Below are 22,549 nucleotides of genomic sequence, written 5' to 3' on the forward strand. Positions count from 1 at the left end.
GTAGGACCTGCTCAAATTTACTATGTTCATCAGCCCACTGTCTCAGGGGCATTTTGAGTAGATTACCAGAGCCTACAATACCTGGGAGGTGGAAGGATAACTATCTAGGAACACATGACGCCAGTGGGCGAAACTTTTAGTTATGTACTTACCATAACTTCGGATGTATGGGATCCATCTCGCCTACATTCACAACAGATGGGTTCGGAGCCGATCCATCGGCTCCGACTCGGCAACTAATACACTAGCACGAAGTCTCTCATTGGCTGGGCTACTCCCTATCCCAGGATGCACTACACCTGCTTCCCCAGATCTTGTTTGTTCGCTTTCATACATCCATGCAAACACAGAAAAATTAGTAGTCACTACAACCAACTAAAGTTCTTCAAGAAAGATCTCCAAGAAAAAGAGACTACAGCTCCTCTAAATCCGAATGGAAGGGGGAAGGAAGGTGGGTACTTATGAATGTAGGCGAGATGGATCCCATACATCCGAAGTTATGGTAATTACATAACTAAAAGATGTAATGGGATCCTATCTCGCCTACATTCACAACAGATGGGACAGCGTCCCTAGCACCTACATCCCGGGTGGCTCATTGGAACACACTCCTGAGAACTGTGGAACCAAAGGAAGCTCTGCCTCGAGAAACCACATCCAATTTGTAATGAGAAATGAAAGTGTGCGGAGAAGTCCAGGTTGCCGCAGCACAAATATCATCTATTGATAACTTGGAGTGAAAAGCTACGGAAGTAGCCATTGCCCTGGTAGAATGAGCCTTGACTGGAAAGGGAAGGTCTTTGTTAGCCTGTGAGTAAATAAAAATGATACAATCTTTAATCCATTTAGATATGGAGGTTTTTGTTACTGGTTGACCCAATTTGTTCACTGCAAAGGAAACAAACAATTGATTTGATTTCCGCGTTTGAGCGGTTCTATTCAAATAAAAACGCAGTTGTCTATGTACGTCCAATTGATGCAAAGTATATTCTGCGTTATTAGAAAATTCTGGGAAAAAAACAGGGAGTTCTATAGTTTGTTGAATACAGAAAGAGGAGGCCACTTTTGGTATAAATGCAGGGTTTAATTTCAATGAAACTCTATGCTTGTGAAAAATCAAATAGGGAGGATCAGAACAAAGAGCTTGAAGTTCTGAAACTCGCCTAGCAGATGTTATGGCTACTAAAAAGGCCGTTTTCCAAGACAGAAATTTTAAATCACAAGTAGCAGCTGGTTCGAAAGGACGGGCAGTTAGGGCAGCAAGAACCATATTCAAATCCCAAGGGGGGACAGGATGAGATAAAGGAGGCCTAAGGAGCCAAGCCCCTTTAAGGAAAGCCTTACAAAGTTTGTGAGACATCAATGAAGGTTCAAATGAAGCATGAAAATTAGAGATCGCCGCTAACTGAACCTTAATGGTAGAAACTGAAGAGCCCGACTGAAAAAGGGAGGCCAGAAAATTCAGAACCTCCAATACTGGTGCAGTGAGAGGATCTATACCCCGTTCTTGAGCCCAGAAGGCGAACCTTTTCCATTTACTGGAATAAAGTTTTATGGTGGAAGGTTTATGAGAAGAAGACAGTATGTGGACCACGTCCGGCGAAAGAGCATTGTCTCGGACTAAGGATGGAAGTGGAGTAACCATGCTGCCAACTTCAGGGACCTGAGAGACGGATGAAGCCGTCCTGACTGATGAGTCAACAGGTCTGGCACCGGATCCAGAAACCATGGACCTTCTATCGCATGCCTCTGTAGGAAAGGAAACCAAACTTGACGAGGCCAGTGAGGGGCAATCAAAATCATCTCGCTCTCCATGTAAATGGCCTTCTGTATCACCCTCGGTAGGAGGGGGAACGGAGGGAAGGCGTAGAGAAGACCGGGGGGGCCAAATGTGAGTCAGAGCGTCCCTGGGAATCTGTCCCTGAGAAGGAAACAGTGTGAAGAACTCTCTGCATTTCGCATTGTGAGGGCTGGCAAACAGGTCGCAGCAAGGAAGACCCCATCTGCTGAAGATTTTCGCAGCTATACCCTGGTTGAGGGACCACTCGTGGGGTAAAAGAATGGTCCTGCTTAATCTGTCCGCAATCACATTGGACTTCCCCGGTATGTGCGTTGCCATTAGAAAGCGGTTGGTAGCTACCGCCCAGTGCCAAAGTCTCATGGCTTCTCTGCATAGTGGGTAAGACCTGGTTCCACCTTGCTTGTTTATGTACCACACCACCGACATGTTGTCGGATAGGATAGTAATCGGGCCCTGTGGGAGAGCGTGATGGAGAGCTTGGAGTACCAATAGTACCGCTCTCATCTCAAGGACATTGATATGCAAATGCGTTTCCTGGATCTGCCATGTGCCTTGGACCGACCTGTCCAGGTAATGACCCCCCCACCCTACCTGGGAGGCGTCCGTAGTCACAGTGGCAACGGGACGTTGAGGTATGAAGGGTCGCCCCTGGTTGAGATTTGATTGGAGAAGCCACCAATGCAGATCTCGACGGCAACTTTCCGTGATTATGATTAAGTGGTTCAAGGGAAGTTCCTGATAAGACCATTGAACCGACAGTAGCCATTGTAAAATTCGCATGTGAAGTCTGGCCAAGGGAACTAAAAGTATGGTCGACGCCATCGAGCCCAACAGTTGTAGGATCCGATGGGCCGGTGCTCTTTGTAGGGGGAGACAGGATTTGACTTGATCTTGTAAGACCTGAATTCTTGCTGCCGGTAAAAAGGCGCGCATTCTTTTTGTGTCTAAGTCTGCGCCTATGAAAGTAATACGCTGAGATGGCCGTAGTACAGATTTTTGCAAATTGAACGTGATCCCCAAGAAACGGCCCAAGGTGAACGTGGCTCTGAGCGCTTGGAGTAGTAGATGCTCGGAGGTGGCAGTAAGAAGCCAGTCGTCTAGATAAGGAAACACCTGGAATCCCAGACTTCTCAGGTGAGCAGTTACCACTGCCAGACACTTGGTGAACACCCTGGGGGCTGTGGTGAGACCAAAGGGCAGTGCTCGGAATTGGAAATGACTGACTCCGAGGCGAAGCGTAAATGTCTCCTGGACTCTTGAGCTATGGGAATGTGATAGTAAGCATCCTGGAGATCTATGGAGCACATCCATGCATCTTTTCCAGCAAAGGAAGAATAGATTGAAGAGTGACCATTCGGAATTTGGACTTCTTTACGAAACGATTCAATGAACTGAGGTCCAAAATGGGCCTGAAGTCCCCGGTCTTTTTTGGTACCAAAAATAATTTTGAGTAAGTTCCTGATCCGATCTGGTCGATGGGGACAGGCTGGATGGCTCTTTTTTCTAGCAGCTTTGAAACCTCTAATGCTGCCTGATCCCGCTGACTGGGTGGTACGTCCGGGATTTCCCTTAAAGAAAGGGGGGGTTTGTTGAAGGGGATGATATATCCTCCGGTAATAATGCGAAGCACCCACTGATCGCTTGTTATGGATTCCCAAGCTTGTGGGTGCGCTGCAAAGCGACCCCCGACTGGCTCCGGAGTTGCACAGTCGGGCAACAACTCAGGAACGCTGGTTGTATGAAGAACCACGAAAGGAATCGCGGTCTCCAGAGTTACGGGGGCCTCTGCCACCTCTGGGGCGGTGTCTTCCAAAATCCCCCCCCCCCGCCTCTGGAGGGGGAATCACTAGGTGGAGTAGGGGAAGACTTCTGAGATTTTCTAAACCACATTTTCCCTCCTCTCCCAGCCTTGGGGTAAGGCCTAGAAGGAGCGGAAAATCGGGCCCCAACGGCAGTCAAAGTCTTGCCCTCCTGCTCGCACCGAGTTAGTGTGTCCTTCACCTTGGGTCCAAACAAAGATGACCCATCAAAGGGGGCGTCGGCGAAGGAAGACTTGAAGGCCTCGGTGAACGAACACAAGCGTAACCAGGCTTGTCTCCTGAGGGCAACGCCTGTTCCCGCTGCTCTACTCGCCCCTTCGGCCGCATATGAAATGAGCCTCATGGACGAGTTAACAATAGAAAAGAGGGTAGTCATCTGTGCGCCAACAGTCGGGGCCAGCGCCTCAGGTAGGTTACCAACAAGAGAGTCATTTAGCTCTGAGAAGATCCCTTTGGAGCCTCGTAAAATGACATAAGTAATTCAGCGACCGTAAGGTAAAGGCCGCTGAGGACAGGGTACGCTTCCCGTACCTATCCATACTCCTAGAATCCTTATTAGGAGGATGAACAGACGTCGAAGCCTCTGCCACGTCCTGCTGTGTGGCAGAAGCCACCACCAAAGCATCTACAGGCACACCCTTTGTGAGAAATTCCTTCTGGGGGGGGGGCTGACAAAAATTTATTGGGCCTCGCAGGCACCGGTTCCACAGAATCAGGGTGTTCCCACGCCCTTCGAGAAACCAAATCAAGGAGTTCATCGAAGGGCGGAGACACCCAGGAGGCGGAAGGCTGGGCCCCAAAGGCCTTGAGGAAGACTGACTCCTCAGCTGAAGGGGTTTTGGCTTGCCAGTCACCTCTCTGTCTCAGAATCTCCAAGATATCTGAGAAGGAGATATCATCCGAAGATGATTGGGGGACCCTTCTAGGCCATCGAGGTCAGTATCCGATGTAATAGACTCATCTTGGGAGTCTACGTGCTTCCCCTTACACAATTTCTTCCGTGGGGTTCGTCCGAAGCAGTTTCGGACGGACCACCCGAAGAAGGGAACCCCGATGGGGGTATCCTCAGGCCCTGGGGCCCCGCTGCCGGGGCTGCAACACAACAGAGGCACCAGTCTCCAAATCTAGGGACGGTGAGGTAGAATCTTGCTGAACCGGCAAAGGCATGGCCAGCGCGCTCCTCATGGCCTCAAAGGCCGGACCTCCAGAATCCAAGGAGGTCACTGGTCTAGAGGCCACGATGGCACTGGGAATTCCAGCAGCCGATGCTCCGAGAGGAAGACTAGGCACCGAAGCACCCAATCCCAAAGTATTCCCCTCGGGCCCGGCTGAAGAGGTCGCAGTACCAAACCCTGAACCGGAGGACAGGGTAGGAAGCACAGTCGGAGCCGCGAGACCTCGAAGGGGTCTCTGCTCCGACTGTATGGCTCCGCTTTGCTCCACCACCACCGACTCCAACGGCTCCGAGGAGGTTGGAGGAGGAATCGAATGTGTTGGAGGGGGGAATCGGCTCCTAAGCTAACTGTGCTGGAGCAGAGACCAATTTAGTAAACACTGGAGATTGGAATAGCCTCTGTAAAACCCTATCCAGGTCCGAATCTGAAAGTCTCGATGATTTAGAGGAGGTAGACAATCGAGAAGACTTTCCTCTCGGCTCCGAGAGAGAAGGGGACTGACTCCGAAATGGCTCCAATGCTATCTGCGCCGACTCCACCACAGCATGGACCACCATCGGCACCGAAGGAGCCTTCTCCGGAGCCGAGGGGGAAGAGTCTGAGCTGCACACTTCCACCGGCTCCGAAGCCATTGGAACCGATGGAGGTGATTCACCTCTCGATACTCCAACTTGCGGCTCCGAAAGCAATGGAGCCGAGGTAGGAGGTATCGAGGCAGACCCTTCGACCCTCGGCCCCGAAGTCAGTGGAGCCGAGGAAGAAGAGGTCAATTTTGTCTTTTTAGAAGTCGGCTCCGACGGACTTGTCGGAGCAGACGATCTTTTCTTTTTGGAAGCAACAGGTAGATCTAAGGCTTCCTCAAAAGAAGGCTTGATAAGCCCTTTCAATATTAATTTGTTCTTGCGTTCTTGAAGAACTCTAGATGAGAACGCATGACAGACGCTACAAGTCTCTTGCAGATGTTTCGGCCCCAAACAATAAACACATACTGAATGACTGTCTGTAATGGACATTTTATATTTGCACCGAGTGCATTTTTTAAAGCCTGACTTTTGTTCCTTAGACATAATACAGGCCACACAAGTACAACTCTAAGGAAAAACTACTCTACCACACACTACACACAAATTGCGCCAACTGAAAAGCGCGAGACACACTGGCGCGAGTACCGGTGAAAGTTTACCTCACAACAATTTGAAACCAGTTAAACGGCCCAAAGCCCTCTAATTTAAACGGGCTTTGCCCAAAAAACAACTAACCAAAAGTTAATAAAACTAAAAGCAGTTAAAAGGTAGGGCAAAGGCCCTCTAACTTAAACGGGCCTTGCCCGACTGAACAAAATAAATTTTTAGAAACAAGCACTTGACAAAAAAACACTAAGAACTAGTAAGAAATAGCTGTTAAAACAGCTGTTTGGTTAATACAGACAAAAATTCCCTAGGTCAAGGACCAATAAGGTAAAAAGAACCACTTGGCTCCAGCCAAGTCGAGACCACGTCCAGCTTGTTAAGCGGCAAACGATATCTGGGGAAGCAGGTGTAGTGCATCCTGGGATAGGGAGTAGCCCAGCCAATGAGAGACTTCGTGCTAGTGTATTAGTTGCCGAGTCGGAGCCGATGGATCGGCTCCGAACCCATCTGTTGTGAATGTAGGCGAGATAGGATCCCATTACATCCTAGGTTTGCGTATACACAGTTGTGAGTCAGACAATAAACTACATGGATGCTATAATGCCTTGTCCTAAAATGGTGTTTTATTGCTAATTTTCGGTTTACCCTTTTGGTTGGGTGCTGGACGTAGTGGAGCGGTATGTTAGTGTAATCAGTGCACACATTTCACCGAGCACCTGTTTTTTGGGTATATATATATATATATATATATATATATATATATATATATATATATATATATATATCTATATATCACTTTTCTAGTAATCACCCCTATCATGTTAAGAAGGGGGTGATAAAAAGACAAATGGTACGAGCTGCAAGGATGGTCACTTTAATGGACGAATTTATTGATGAATGTCATTTTATAGGACAAATGTTAATCAATAGAGACTACCCTAAAGGAATGGTGGAAGCCATTACCATTGAGGTGATTAACAAGAGAGCAACTGGGTTTTTTCCCCCCGCTTTTAGAAATTTATGTCCCAATGAATGCAAATATGAGTGACGTAGGATTAGTAGAGTCAGACATCTCCAATAACGGAAATGTAGTAATCAACAGTGTTCCTTCTATTAATTTGACTGTCCAAAATAGGAATTTCCCTTTTGTCACCACTTTTTCTAATGATAGTCAAGCAGTATTAAATATATTACATATGGTCATTTATTTTACACAGACAGCAAAAAAATAAATCCAAACCAGCCCAAACGTTGAAAATGTTGAAACACAGATGCCCAGTAGGAAGGTAGCTGGAATAAAGAAGCTAAACCACGACAAGTTAAAATCCTCTTTTTTAATACAGAATGGTAAGTGCTGAGTTTACCATTGTGAAAGTGTGCACCATTCAGCATTAAAAAAGAAGATTTTACTTTGTCGTGGTTTAGCTTCTTTATTCCAGCTACCTTCCTACTGGGCACCTGTGAGTCATTTATTTTAGGTGATGGGGAGGTGAGTAACATTTTGGGCACTGTCCCTAAAGTAGTATATACAAGGGACATGATTTTAAAAGATTGGTGTGATACTCTTGCAGTTAATTAAACTAAACCTAAGGGAATGACGAAGTGTGGGTCGTGTAACTATTGTAATATTTATGAAAGGAAAGAAATTCAACTAGGTGATACAATTACTATACACGGTCACTTTAATTGTGGGTCCAAAGGGGTTGGATATGCTGCTAAATGTTTGGACTGTTCTGCCTATTATATAGGCAAAACAGAACATAAATTAAAACATATTTATTAGCATTTATATGAAACATCTAGATATAAAAACTAATGATCTATATAGACATATACAACAGTTTGGTAATCATTCCTTTGGTTTTATTATTTTAGAACAAATTAAAATGAGTCCTGGGGGGGAGGGGCTTGGAAGGCTATTTTAGAAGATAAAGAATATTGGTGGCAAGTTTTCTTAATGCTTTTGTTTTACTAGGTTTAAATGAAACCATCTCCGTTTCAAGTGTGTTAAAGATGAGGATAGTTAAATAGGTGAATTTTATGGTACCTACACAAATTGTGTGTGAAATTTTAATTGTGTAATTATTCAATTATATAGAGTGTTTAAAATGGGGTAATGAATTTTTTGAAATTGTCTGAAGAAGGCTGGGGTACCAGTTGAAAGCGCTTACCAATAAAATGTATTAACTGGGATCGTACTTTGAGCTGCCACTTTTATAAGTATGTGTGCAGGATCTACTTAATCCGTCTGCTACGGTTTTGCTCTAATGAAATGTATAAGGCCTGAAGAGTCAGACTGCCTGGGAGCTGGCTCTACAGCAATTATTGCCAATTGAGAAAGAGTACAACCTTCTACCCCTCACCCTTGCTTGATCAGGTACCACCTGTGACCACTAGAAGAGGACACAGAGTTCTTAAGTGGTGAAGAACTTTTAAGGCATGAATCCCTGCCAATTTCTTTTATGTTTATATGCTTCAGCATGTTCCGAGGCCCCACAAGCCTTGCACTTGGTACTGTCATGAATACTGCTTCACACACAAAATATGAAGAGTCCATGTGGACAGACTGAAAGAGTCTGAACATAGAAAGTTTCCTGGATTCAGACACAGTTGGTCCCTCCACCACTGCAGTTCCTGCTTCACAAATCCCAAAACCAATACTTGGAAATTCAAAGGATGAAGGTGCTGGCTCCAACAATTTAAGCACCACTGAACTTTTCACATGTGTAGTCTGATTGATGCCATGAGACGTAGAACTTTGAGCAACTCTCTTGCTGAGGCCATGTCTAGGAGACAGAAATCCATGAAATGCCCCGGTAAGTCAAAAATTTGTCTTCTGGCAGGAAGGCCATCCTTTTTACTGTGTCTAACACCCCAGAAAAACAATTTGTGGGGATGGGAGGAAAGACTTTTGAAGATTCAATCTGAACAACAGGGGGAAAGGAGGTATGCAACCTTATCTAAAGACTACTTAAAACAAAAAAAGTATTGGAAAGGACACCAGTAAAATAACCTCCATTTTATTTGGCTCCTTGCAGATAAAGTTTCTCTAATCTCGTTATGGCTTTTTGAGAAAGAGAATTTGTCTTCAATAACAGTTTACTGGTATGATTCAATACTATACACGTTACCTGAATGACATTTTCATGTTATTTCAGGGAGAGATTGAGCAAGTTACAGGATTATTGCGGCATTTTAATAATTCCACTCATTTCCTAACCTTCACCTATACTTTCAGTAAAGATTCGATTTCTTATTTGGACACAGAGTTATCTAAAGATAGGGTAAACAAAGGATATAGGGTCAGAAGCTTTAGAAATGAAACATTCTAATCCCTTCTTACATTACTCTAGCTCCCACCCGGCTCAACAGAAAAGGTCCGTGGTCAAGGGCCACTGTCAGAGCAGTGAGAATGGTTTCCAGCCACACTGACTTTCTCACTGAATGCGACCAGTTGGTAGGGATGTTCTTGAGATGAGGGTATCTATTACCTTTACTGGAGGAGTTAAAACAAACAGTAGTCTCCAAACGAATATCAGGTCATTTTAGGACCATTTTGGAAGACCCTGTGAACTATCAGCAATATGAGTTATCGGAAAGTATAAATAAGGTAGTGAACACTTCCATTCGAGAAAACATTGTTTATTACCCCGTTCAGTATGGATGCTTTAAATATTAAACAAATCATAATGAAAAACTGGACCTTTGTTACATCAAATGGCTCCTTTTGTAACCAAGGGGCACCTAGATATGTTTTTAAAAGAGGGCAAAATCTAAAGAACTTGTTGGAATTGAAGAGCGGGCCTACCTTTATATTTAAAAGTAGGTTTAAGTGCGAGGCTTGCCCCACTGAAGGTATAAATAGGTGGGGAGCAAGTTCTAAATTAGGGACCGTAGATATGAAACTAAACATAAATTTAATTGCAATTCTAATAGTGTGGTGTACCTAGCTAAATGCCAAGCCTGCCCTGGTTTCTATATCGGCAAGACCAATCGGAGACTAAAAGAACGCCTATATGAACATATCTATAGTATAAGGAGAGGGAAAAAGAGAAAATGCTTTAGCCAACCATGTGGCAACCTTCCCTGGTCACACATTTCTTTTTAAAGTTATAGACCAGATTAAGCATGACATGAGGGGGGTCGTATTTCCCTGTGGCTTGAACAAGAACGAATTTGGCAATTGAGAACCCATGCGTACATATCACCACGCCTCAATGACATTTGTTCGTTAACCTGCATTTTGAAATTGAAAAGTTTGGTGAGATGATTACGTAGATTTAAAATTTAGATAGTTATTTTTCACGTTTATTAAGATGGATTAATCGTATTACAGTTACTAGTTGACTTTTGTATAAGACTGCATTTTACACAGCACATTCAGATTAGGTATCGAAGAGCTGCTCATTTTGTTTAATATTGTTCTTATTTGCTAACTGGCAGTTTTTTTAGTGTAAACACATTCATGTTTTATTTTATGTTGATGTTATGTGATTTTGACAATAACGTGATTAGTTTTGATCACATGATGGCTTTAAACAGAGTATTTAATCACTGGAAATGGTTTAAACTTCGCCTGAAGAAGTTTGGTAATCTTACCTGACAAAAGCGCTTACTGTATGTATGTGTCTTTTGGCTTTTCCCGGTTAGGGGTCGCCACAGCGGAACTCCGGTCCGCTAATGATTGGCAGTTGATTTTTACGTGATGAGTTGCCAGCCCTGACGCACAACCTTCAACGAAAGCGCTTACTGTAACAGTTTATAAACAAAATGGTGGTCATTTTACTGGTGTCCTTGCCAATACTTTTTTTGTTTTAAGTAGTTTTATTTGTTTTTCATGGTTGCCTAAAGACACCAAGAACCTGGATACAGAATCTGCACAAATCAGCAAGTTGTCTACATAAGGAAAAATGTAGATGCCCAGTGTTCTGCAATAAGCAACCACGGGTAATGCAAAAAAAAAAAAAAAAAAAAAAAATTGTAAAGCACAGACACAGCAAATCTCAACAGTTTCCTGAAACTGGAAGCAACAGTTTGCTGAAACTGGGAGCAACAGGAACAGAAGAGTCCTTGAACTCTATAGTCAACATGAACAGTGGTCTGGAAGCAACATTAGGACCAACTGTAAGGTAAACATTTTGAATTTTTGAACTTTTACAAAGGTGTTTAGAAAAAGGACAAACTGAGGACGAGTCTCCAAGAGGGCTTTTTTGGTACCAAAAAGATTTTGGGGGTAAAATCCTTAGCGTTTGTTTTGCAGGCACTGGTTTTAGACCCCATTTCTACCATGTGATAGGGCACTGCAGGAAATGGCTCTGCCAGGTCTAGTGGGCGTGGGAGAATTCCTCTGAAAGGGGGAAGATTTTCTATCCACTGCCAAGTGTATCTTCTCCAAATTATTCTCAGAACCCATTGATTTTAGGCTACCTGCAGTCAGGCTGCAGGGTTGAGAAAGAGCCTAGAGAAAGGAGGAGGAGAAGTAAGGGTGGTGGGGGTAAAAGTGGCAAAGTGAATTGGCACAGTCATTCCTTTGCAGGTGTTTATTCTTTTTCAGAAAGGAGCGTCACATTTAGTTTTGAATAAATTATCCTCCTACCATTTCCTTTTAGATCTCTGACTTTGGCAGGGATTTTTGTTTGTCCTGCCCCTTGAAGGAGGACACTTTTTAGAAAGTACTTGGGTACATGAAACATCCTAGATACCCCATTCATTAAATCTGCCCCCATCATCCTACTGTGAAAATCTGTGTAACTGAGGGCCTGAACACAAATTCAGAACTTAAAGGTGCATTTGAATTTCGGCTTTTAAATAAAGAGAAGTTCTGATTACATAAAGCATAGAGTCTTAATACAAAAGAAGCAACTTCTCAAGAGTGTAACTGTTAATTCAAGCACACCTCTCACTTGTTTCAAAACAAAAATAAAATTATAAACATTTTCATTCATAAGAGACTTTTGCTCTGCAGGCAAGGATGCAGCAAAGTTATCCAAACTTTATGCACACTAAAAGTTAAACATACAGCCTGATAAAGAGACATGTTTCTGCCCTGAAGATCTAATCATGTTCCAATCTTTATCAAATGTAAATATACTCGTCAAATCAGAGGACACCCTAAATATTCTCAGTGCTTTTTTTAGGGGACTGCTAGAATTTATTTTATTTTTATTTTACATTTGTTGACCGGGCTAGTCCAACTGGATACATGTCCATTTTCAGTGGAGGCCCGGAGAGAAAACCTCCAACAAACAAAAAAAAAAAAACCAGAATATGTTACATTTACAAATACAGCTAAATTTACAGCTAATCATCCCATTCATTACATTTTGTTGCATTTCTGTAAAGAGAATCATGGTACATTTCAGCAATGGTTAGCCATTCAAATATTTAGCCAATAAAATTAAATACAAGAGATTACTCTCTTTGTAGTTAAAATACCGCGGTGGTGGTGCTGCGGTAGCATTGTCGCCTCACAGTAAGACGCTGTCTGGTTTGATTCTCAGCTAGAGCGTCTTCTGCGTGGAGACTTGTGTGAATGGGCATACCTTCGATGAAGGTTGTGAGTCAGGGCTGGTAACTCGGCAGGGAAAATCAACTACCAATCATTAGCGGACCGGAGTTCCGCTGTGGCGACCCCTAACCGGGAAAAGCCGAAAGACACAAACAAACACTCTTTGTAGTTAACAGAAAGTAGGTAGCTTATACACTCTTAGTAGTTGTCCCCTCCCCATACTATTACTTCCTAACAGCAGTCTCCCTTTGCAAGCGGTTTCAGCTACTTGAAAGCCCTGCTGTTTTTCTAGTATTACTAAACCCTTTCTCCTACAAATTGTGGTCTTTCTAAATCCCATACACTCCTGGTTACGTGCGTTTTATTTCAAAAGAAAGGTATGCAAATCACGCAAGTCCAAAGTATTTATTGTTTTTCCTGATTGTTTCAGGACACATTAGCTGCCCCCCCCCCCATTCTGTACTTAACACAGCATATAAAGACAGACTATAGTTAGAACTATTTGTATGCTCTGCTGTTTTTCTACTTCTACTAAACATTTTCTCTTATAAATTCTTGTCTTCCTAATTTCCACAGAACTCCTTGGTAAAATTGGTTTATTTTATTTCAGTAAGAAAGATGCACAATACAAGCAAGTCAGAGTACCTACTGCCTTTTCTTATTGTTTCATGACTGAAAAGAAAATATGACTAACTACTCCACTGTTGTAAGTGCAAATATAACTTAAGGCCTTTCTATATTCATTTACCTTACTTCCTCACTGAAGTAGAGGTTCTTTGTCACCAGTGTAAGCACAGTACCATTGAGACCCTGACGTCCTATACTGACCCTGCTCCCCAAACTACACTCATATCTCACTACCCCAATACTATAGAACTTCCTGCAATTAAACAGAATAATTTCCAATATCTTTAAGAAATCTTGAGCTAATCTGACAAAGGGCTGACTGATAGTTTTTTTCACACATTCGGCAGCTGCTCAGTAGGGCCCCGCTCTGTTCATCCTCACTACGCTCGAACTCACTTCATCTATTATCACTCCTGGCAGTTTAGTTGATCAGCTTAAAATTTGATCTCCAAATCACCACCTCTATCAAAAAGACTCGCCAGAAACTTTTGACTCCTTTACCGAAACAAAAAAGACATTTAACCAACTCAGCCAGAATAACTCTCTCCCATGCATTTCTTCTTCCCACCCTCCTTTATACCTCTCAATTATACACAAATCTTAACACCACACTCAACCAGACTTGAAACTACGTATAATAAAGTGGCCAGATTTGCTGCAAACCAAACCTACAAATCACACCATTGCCTATCTCTTATGGCTTGAATTCCCTCATTTGCTACTACTACAGCAACTGTTAATTATCCACTCCATCCTCTAGCTACCATCTTTCTGCCTTAGCCTTCAATCAATTATAACTAAATATTCTCCAACCAGATCATTACGTAGCTCAGACAAAGACTTCCTACAGATCTATAAACCCAAAACCAAATCAGGGTGTTTACTTTATAACTATGACCCTGCTACAACTTGGAACCAACTACCCCTAGAAATTAGGTCCCTTAACCAAACAAAACATTTCAAACTAGCCACTCGGGAATATCCAATAAATAAATGGTCCTGCCATTGTAGTTCTCCTCCCTGAAACTACCTAACCCTAGCTTGTCTCATCTCTCCTTTCTCTTCCACTGTCTGTCTTAATATCCATTTACCTCTGTCTCGTTGCTTAACCTCTACATTACCTTACTACTCAACAGCCTAAACAGCCTATGTAATCCCATTACATAAAGAAGGATCCACCACGGATTTCTCCAACTATAGACCAATTGCTATACTTTCCCCACTGGCAAAAATAATGGAAAAATGTGTACACAAAACTCATGCACCACCTAATCCAAAATCACCTCATGGCCGATACCCAACATGGATTCAGACTACACCACAGCACAACCTCAGCCCTCCTGGCTTTCACCAATACCATAAACAACAATCGTAACAATTATATCTCTTCTGCCCTCTTCTTGGATCTCTACAAGGCATTCGATATGGTTGATCAACTTCTGTTACACACCCTGAAAACCTTCTATCTAGATTCCAAAGCCCTGCTGTGGCTTAAATCCTACCTCAATGGGAGGCAGCAGGCTATTCACTGGAAAGACAAGCTCTCTAACCTTCTAGCAAACACACTTGGAGTGCCACAAGGCTCAATATTAGGGCCTCTAATATTTTCCATCTTTATTAACGACTTGTACACTGTCATCCCAAATGTCAGCTGCATCTAATACATTGATGACTCCACTCTGATATGCTCTTCTACGTCTCCTTCAGAATTGAGGTCTGCTACCCAGTCCACCTTTAACACCATAGAAAACTGGCTCTCTCAACGTCACCAGTTATTAAACCCCCTAAAAAACAAAATGCTGTTTTTCTCACCTACACAAAGGTCTGCTGCTTTTACCTTCAAACATTAATCTGAAGGATGGCACTGTTATCTCCCCCGACCCCTCTACAAAACTACTAGGAGTCACTATTGATAACCTAAAATTTGACTTGCATGTCAATCAATTAATCAAGAACATCAATAAAAAACTAGGATTACTGTATAGAATAAAAGCCTTCCTAACCCCTCTAGCCAGGATTGCCATTGCCCGCACCCACCTAATCTCAACATTTCTATATGCCTCCCCCCTTTTCTCTAATCTAAACAAGTCTGTCCTAAATAGATTGTCATCCTGTTACAATCACATTGCCAGGTTTGCCACTGGCCTGCCATTTAGGACACACCACTGGATTAACCTCAAACAGCTTGGCTGGCTAGAGCTTCCCAGTCTAATCCAATACAACCTTCTGACTATAGCTAAAAAAAATTCTCTATAATCCAGATAATACACCATCCCTAAGGAATATTAATCACCCCTCATAACAATCAGAGACTGCTTAGATCCTCAAACAAAATTACTAAATCAATCAAAAGGCAGAGTCTGGAATCTCCTTCCAGCCCACATTACTTTGCTCTCCTCCCTTTGCCAATTTAAAACCAAACTCAGACAACATCTGGCACTAAACTGGCTTTGCTACTGTAACAAGCCTGGTTAACCTTCCTCAAATCTATAGAATATATTACTTTCTGCCTACTGACAATGTATTCCCCTGACTTAAACCAGGGATAACTATACGTATGAACTTCCATATCTTTTTCATGTATCCTCTGTAAAAAACTTATCTGTAATTATGTTTACATTGTTATATTTTTGACTCCGACTACCTTGGAGCTTTTCTCCCCTGGCCACCGCTGAAAATGGACATGTATCCAGTCGGATTATCCCGGTCAACAAATGTAAAATAAATAAATACTCCATCTGTACCTATACTGTATATAACTACTTAGAAATAATGAACACTGTTTTCCCTACATTGACATTGTACCCAAGTTTTTGTTGTAAAATTCTGACATTGTACTTTACTGCTTTTCTGTATTATGATTTCTTGTAAAAGCTTTTTGCAGTTTGATCTCCAACATTTGTACCCAACTGTTTTCTGTAAAACTTTATTGCACAATGTTATTTCTCCAATTGTTTTAGCTGCCAATGCAATTTTCTTGCTGACTTTATGTAAAATGTTAATAGTGATTGTGGAGCTTTTCTCCTCTGGTCTCCACTGAAAACGAGCTAATGCTCAGCTGGACTAACCCGGCTAATAAATAAATAAACAGAAAAGTAACTAGTTTATACAGATATGGTGATTAGTACTCTGAGAAAACTGAAGTAGTTAGTCAGGGTTAGAACAAGGGCATAGTCACTGTGATTTAAGGTATGGCTTCAATTTGCTTTTAAATAATGTTGTAGAGGTAATGGTGGTTAGGTCTTTTGGGAGGGAGTTCCAGGTTTTCCCCACAGTATTGGCGAACAAGGAGTCACCAGCCAAATTGTTAGCTTTACCTATTTGTAAAAGTAGCTTATTTGATGAGCGTAGGGTCTTGAGGTTGTTATAGGGGGTGATTAAGTTAGTAAGTATTGGTGTGTAGTAGGTTGAATAGAATAGAATAGATATTGCTGTCTTGCTGGCATCTTTACAAACATCTTCAAAGGCAAGTAAGAGAAGGGGGATAATGACAAAATTAGGCATCTCGCCCCCTATAATTTCATGTACCCTGTCTAGCTCTGGAGTAGTTCTCAACTGCTCCAATGCAAAAACATCACACTAACTCTAGCAATCAGAGAAAAGTGTCAACTAGGACAATCACCATTGTCCTCATTAGATTCCTCATCATTCTGCTAAACAGAAAGGTCTCTAGTCAAACCAGTACTAGAGCCATGTATAGGGAACACAACCAACACAATTAACAGCCAGGTTAGTCATACTAGGCCTTATAAAGAGCTATAATCAGGTTACCAGCTATATCACTAAGATTCAATTATTTTTAAGTGAAAATTCACTACTAGATAAAATATCTCAGGACAGAGTATTACATCTGGCAAAGGGTTACTTACCCCAGACTACTCCTGTACCTAAAGGATTTGGTTTTGCATACCTGCAGCAAGTACTGGAACAGCCTCAGAGGATGTGTCTAAACACCATTCCAAAGTGGCCTGCAAAACTGCACTAGAGGGAGATGGGGCAAAAGGTAAAAAAGTGGTATGTGGGCTGAGCAGTGGCCCTGACAGACTCACCAACTGTATGTTGAGGCATGTTTGGTTTCTTTTTAGGTGCAACTGGATTTGATGGAGGTAGAGGGAGGCCCAGAGTTAGGATCCATCAAGTTTGGCTGGTGCTCTCTTCCCTAAATAAATTTGACAGTACTGGGCAATCTATCACAATAAGTACTTGGTTTCCAGTAACTGTTTCTAATAAGTAAAAAATGTGTTCAGAATTATTTTACACCTGAAAGAAGTTAATGTACAGGTGTGCCCCATTTACCTTAATTGTAGCTGTCGCAGTACTGACTCCTGGGTTTTCCTACCATGCAGAAGGCCATGACACGCCCAATTTCCAGAGTATTTACATCTTCCCTAGCAGACCGGTATCTGGACATCAAAGTATAAGTAAGGTGACCATTGGCATCATCTTCAGGTCTTTCTAAGCAGTGAATGGGCAGTCTGATGCTGGAGTAAACAGCAACCTCCTCAGTTGTCTGAATTTAAGTGAAAAGGAGGGAGTAAAAAAAGAGAGGGGAAGAAAAACTCCTCTACCCCCTGCATACAGAATGGGGGACAAAGTGGCCAGCAGGTATACAGGCAGGAGGGTGGGGTATGTACTGTAACACTAACCTACTGTACTCGGACATCAACAATTATTCTAATGTGGGACAGTACAGTTGTATAAAATCTTACCATAACAGTAGTCCTTCTCTTCACTGCTGCAGTATTCTTGAAAGAAGGGAGAGTAAAAAAAAAGCTCAAAAAATAGAATGGGAGGTGAAAGGCTGAGAAGAGCCCTTAACAAACCCACATAAAATGGTTTCAGCAAAACCTGCTCTTGCCCTAGAAACAAAACCATATCCAACTTATAATGCTTAGTTAAGATATGCAATGAAGACCAAGTAGCAATTTCACGGATGGAGCTCGTGTCCAACCCCTTGAAGGCACTAGAAGAGGCAAACACCCTAGTGGAATGAACTCTAGCAAAAGCAGACAGACTTGCTATGAAAAGAACAAAACGAAATTGCCTTGGATATCCAGGAGAAGATGGTTTGCTTAGAAGCAGCCAAACTCAACTAACTGACATGAAAAGAAACAAAAAAATGATTGGACTTGTGAATAGTCCTAGTTTTATCCAAATAGTACCAGAGCTGTCTGTGCAAATCCAAGGTATGCAGGACACACTCAGTAGCAGACTGAGGAAAAGGAAAAAAAAAAAGAAGGGAGTTCTACCGACAGAAAGGACAACAATTTTGCCACCTTAAGCATAAAAGGACTAGTACCAGGGACACCCCGTCCCTGTGAAAACCCAAAAAAGGAGGAATGGGCATAAGGGCCTGGAGCTCAGAAACCCTCCAAGCAGAAAAGCCAGCAAAAAAAAGTACAGTTTTGTACCTACCATAAATGTAGATGTTCGAGTGTTCACCCTGCTGCAGTCATCACACTTGGGTTATCCTGTCGTCAGGCGGTCCCGCAGTCGGCCGGACTTCCAAAGTCTTGGTCCGACGTCGGTTGCTGTCGCCTCATCCCTGACGTCAGTGCGCCAGAGGTACATATATTGCAACCGATGCCATTTTCTTCAGTTTTTCTTGCCCCAGATGTCAGGTGCCCCCAAAAAGGTGATCCAAATTAGTACCAAAAGGTGTGAACACTGTACAAACACAAAATCCCTTCAGCTATAAGCAAATACATCAGCAAGGCATAGCAAAGATTTAGCCAGTATATCAGAGGGGTTGGAGGGAGGGTAACCTGGACTGCAGCAGGGTGAACACTCGAACATCTACATTTATGGTAGGTACAAAACTGTACTATGTTCATCGTGTTACCCTGCTGCAGTCATCACACTTGGGTTGAGTCCCAAAGCTAAGGTAGGGTGGAGGCATCATAGAGAGTTAGTGGAGGCAATGAGGCCCTGCAGAACTGCAGTGGCGAAGCCTGCCCTGGACTTAGAATAAAGAGGTAAGTGATAGTGTTTGGTGAAGGTGTGTACAGAACTCCAAGTTGCAGCTTCTAAAATTTCCTTGGTAGGAACCCCCCTGAGAAAGGCTGTAGAGGTAGCTGTTGCCCTGGTAGAGTGGGATCTAATGGTAGGAGGAACTGGTTTCCCATGATGGGTATAGCAGAATCGTATGCAATGGCCTATCCATTTAGAAATGGTTTGCTTGGATATGGCCCTCCCTTGAGAAGCTGTAGCATAGGAAACAAAGAGCTGGTCAGTTTTTCTGAAAGCCTTAGTTTTATCCAAGTAGTAACGGCTGCCTGTGAATGTCCAAGGAATGCAGGAGTCTCTCACCTTTGTTCTGTGGATTGGGGAAGAAAGTGGGTAGGTGGATGGTTTGATTTAAAGCTACACTAGAAACCACCTTAGGCATGAAGGAAGGATTAGTTCATAGAGAAACTCTGTCTTGATGAAAAATGAGGAAAGGTTCCACTGCCATAAGTGCCTGTAATTCTGAGACTCTCCTAGCAGAAGTTATTGCCAGGAGCAGGGCAGTCTTCCAAGATAGGAACTGAAGGTCTGCAGAAAAAGCTGGTTCAAAGGGAGGTAGCGTTAGTTTTTCCAGAATAAAGTTGAGGTCCCATGTTGGTGTAGGAGCTCTTCTATGTGGTCTAATGTTTTTTGCCCCTCTGAGGAACTGTCTTAGAAGAAGATTTGAAAATAAAGGTGGATTCGTGTCGTAGTGAGCTGAAATAGCTGAAGCATGGATTTTAATTGAGGAAAAGGAAAGTCCTTTATGCAACATCTCAGCTAAACACTGCAGAATGTGAGGCATATGAGGCTGAGTTGCGTCTTGGCCTTTAGCTTGGTTCCAAGCAGAAAACCTTTTCCATTTGTCCGAGTAAGCCTTCCTGGTGCTTGGCCTCCTGGCTTCTAGAATAACATCCAGTACTGCTTGTGAAAGAGGGTATGGTTGGATGCTTAATTGATTTGCCATGCAGCCAGGTTAAGGTTTTGATCTGGCTGTGTAGAATCTGCTTGTCTTGCTGAGTGAGCAAATGAGGTATTTGAGGCAATATCCATGGTGGGCTGTGAGCCATGTTCTTCAATAGCGGGTACCAGTGCTGGCGTGGCCAGTCTGGGGCTATGAGAATCAGTCGAGGTTTCTCCTTTTTGACCTTCAAAAGAACCTTTGTGAGAAGAGATAATGGAGGAAAGGCATATGCTGTCAGGTTTTTCCAACTGAAGGAGAGCGCGTCCACTTTCCAAGCTTGATGGTGGAATGTCCTTGTACAAAATTTTGTCAGCTGGTAGTTTTGAGGACTGGCAAACAGGTCTATATTTGGTAGGCCCCATCTTTGAGTTATCATTGTAAATATTTGTGGGTCTAGCTTCCACTCGTGGGGATCTTTGATGTTTCTGCTTAGGTAGTCTGCCAATGTGTTTTTCTGTCCTGGCAGGAATTGAGCTTGTAACTGGACTTGGTAGGCCAGAGCTGTGTTCCATAAGATTATTGCTTACCTGCAAAGAGGGTAGGAATGTGTGCCCCCTTGTTTGTTTACGTACCACATTACTGTGGTGTTGTCCATCTTTATTGCAAATTGTCCTGGCTGTAGTAGATCCTTGAACGCTGTCAGAGCTTTCTGTACAGCTAGCATCTCTTTTTGGTTTATGTGCAGTTTTCTTTGTTCTGCAGTCCATAGGCCTTGAATGCATTGCCCTGCCATGTGTGCCCCCAGGCATAGTCTGAAGCATCTGTGGTGATAGCTTGCCTGGGTGGGGGCAAGGTGAAAGGCTGACCCTTGTTGAGGTGACATGCCTGTGCCCACCATAGAAATTCCTGTTGAAGGCAGGGAATGAGAGAGATATCACTGTGTCCAAGCTGTGGCTGTGTTGAGCCCCTACGCTTTTTAGGTACCACTGTAATTTCCTCATATGCAGTTTTGCAAATGGTATCAGAATGCAAGATACCATGAAGCCCAAAGCCTGCAGAATTTTTCTTGCAGTTAATTGGGTCTTTGTTGCCATTGTCTTGAAATACTGAGTCAGTTGTAATTGCTTGTCTGGTGTAAGATAAGCCTTCTGGGCCGTTGTGTCCAAGCTGGCACCCAGGAATGTCATTTTTTGTGAGGGTACTAGTTTTGACTTCTTTTTGTTTACCGTGTACCCCAGACAATTTAGTAGATGCTTCCCAAAAGCCAGATGTTGTAAGAGAATGTCTTTTCTTTCTGCTTGGATGAGGCAGTCGTCCAGGTATGGATATATTTGAATTCCTCTTTGTCTGCAATATGCAATTACTGGTGCCAGGCATTTTGTGAATACTCTGGGTGCAGTAGATAAGCCAAAGGGCAGTGCAGAGAATTGATAATGGGTTGAACCTGCAATGAAACGGAGGTATCTTCTGCAACTTTGTCTGATAAGGACATGCAGGTATGCCTCCTTGAGGTCCAACGTTACCAGCCATGCTTCCTTGCCCAACATGGGAAGTAGCTGCTGTAGTGTTAGCATCTTGAATTTGGGAACTTGTAAGTAAGTGTTTAGAATTGAAAGGTCCAGAATTGGTCTCCAAGCATTTTCTTTTCTGGGTACTAGGAAGAGTCTTGAGTAAAATCCTTGGCCTTGCTCTTGAGTTGGTACCCTTTGAATGGCTCTCATGGCCATGAGAGCTGTAATTTGTTTTTGTGGCAGGTTTGGCATTCCTCTTTTTATTGGCAAGGTGTGAAAGTGGAATCTGTAGCCTCGTAAAATTATGTCTAGGACCCATTTGTCCTTTGTGACCATGTGCCAGTTGTCTGCAAATAGTGCTAGTTTTCCCCCCAAGGGGGCTGACAAAAGAGCTTTGTCTGGCCAGCTGAGGTGCAAGTCATTGAGTTTGCCTTCTGGTGGGTTGAGACCAGTCTTCTCCTCCCTTCTGGGTTGGAGTGCCCCATTGGCGAGGCTTATACTGAGCTTGTGGTTGTCCTCTGCCCCTTTGGCGCCTGTATTTACCCCTCTGAGGCCTGTCAGTGGCTGGAAAGGACCAATTTTTTGTTGGCCAGTTTCTGCTGAAGCGAGGGGGTTGTACTTGTAGGAAATCTTTGACTGTCTGCATTGATTTTGTCTTATCTTCAATTTTCTTTAAAACTTCTTCTGCTTTAACACCAAAAAGAACATCCTGCCGTAAGGGAGCATCTAGTAGTTTTGCTTTAACATGATCAGGCAGACTTTGTTCCTTTAACCAGGCATGCCTACGTATAACTGATCCAGTGACAGCTGCTCTGCAGGAGGCCTCTAAAGAATCAAACCCACATTGTAAGGTATGTTTGCCCACCTGCTCGGTGGCGTTCAACAAATCCTGTACTTCTTTCAATTCAGATTGTTGAGGGAGGGTGGTTATCTTTTGTTTTAACTGAGAGATCAGAAATTGCTGATACTTAAACATATGAAATTGATAGTTTAGTGCTCTCATAGCTAAAGTGGCTGAGGTGTAAACCTTTTTCCCCCACCTGTCTAGTGCTCTTGAATCCCTTTCAGAAGGTACTGGATTTTAGCCA

The 22,549-nt window shown here is 43.1% G+C and overlaps 1 protein-coding gene across 1 annotated transcript in view; it reads right to left on the minus strand.

Annotated features, from left to right (window-relative positions):
- Positions 1 to 22,549, minus strand: part of JOSD1 (Josephin domain containing 1) — a 598,744-nt gene that overhangs the window by 214,215 nt on the left and 361,980 nt on the right. The gene's annotated exons all lie outside the window — the stretch shown is intronic.

The sequence above is a fragment of the Protopterus annectens genome, chromosome 1.part0 (assembly GCF_019279795.1).
Source record: "Protopterus annectens isolate FY-2018-M chromosome 1.part0, PAN1.0, whole genome shotgun sequence".
In the NCBI taxonomy this organism is placed as follows: domain Eukaryota; kingdom Metazoa; phylum Chordata; order Ceratodontiformes; family Protopteridae; genus Protopterus; species Protopterus annectens.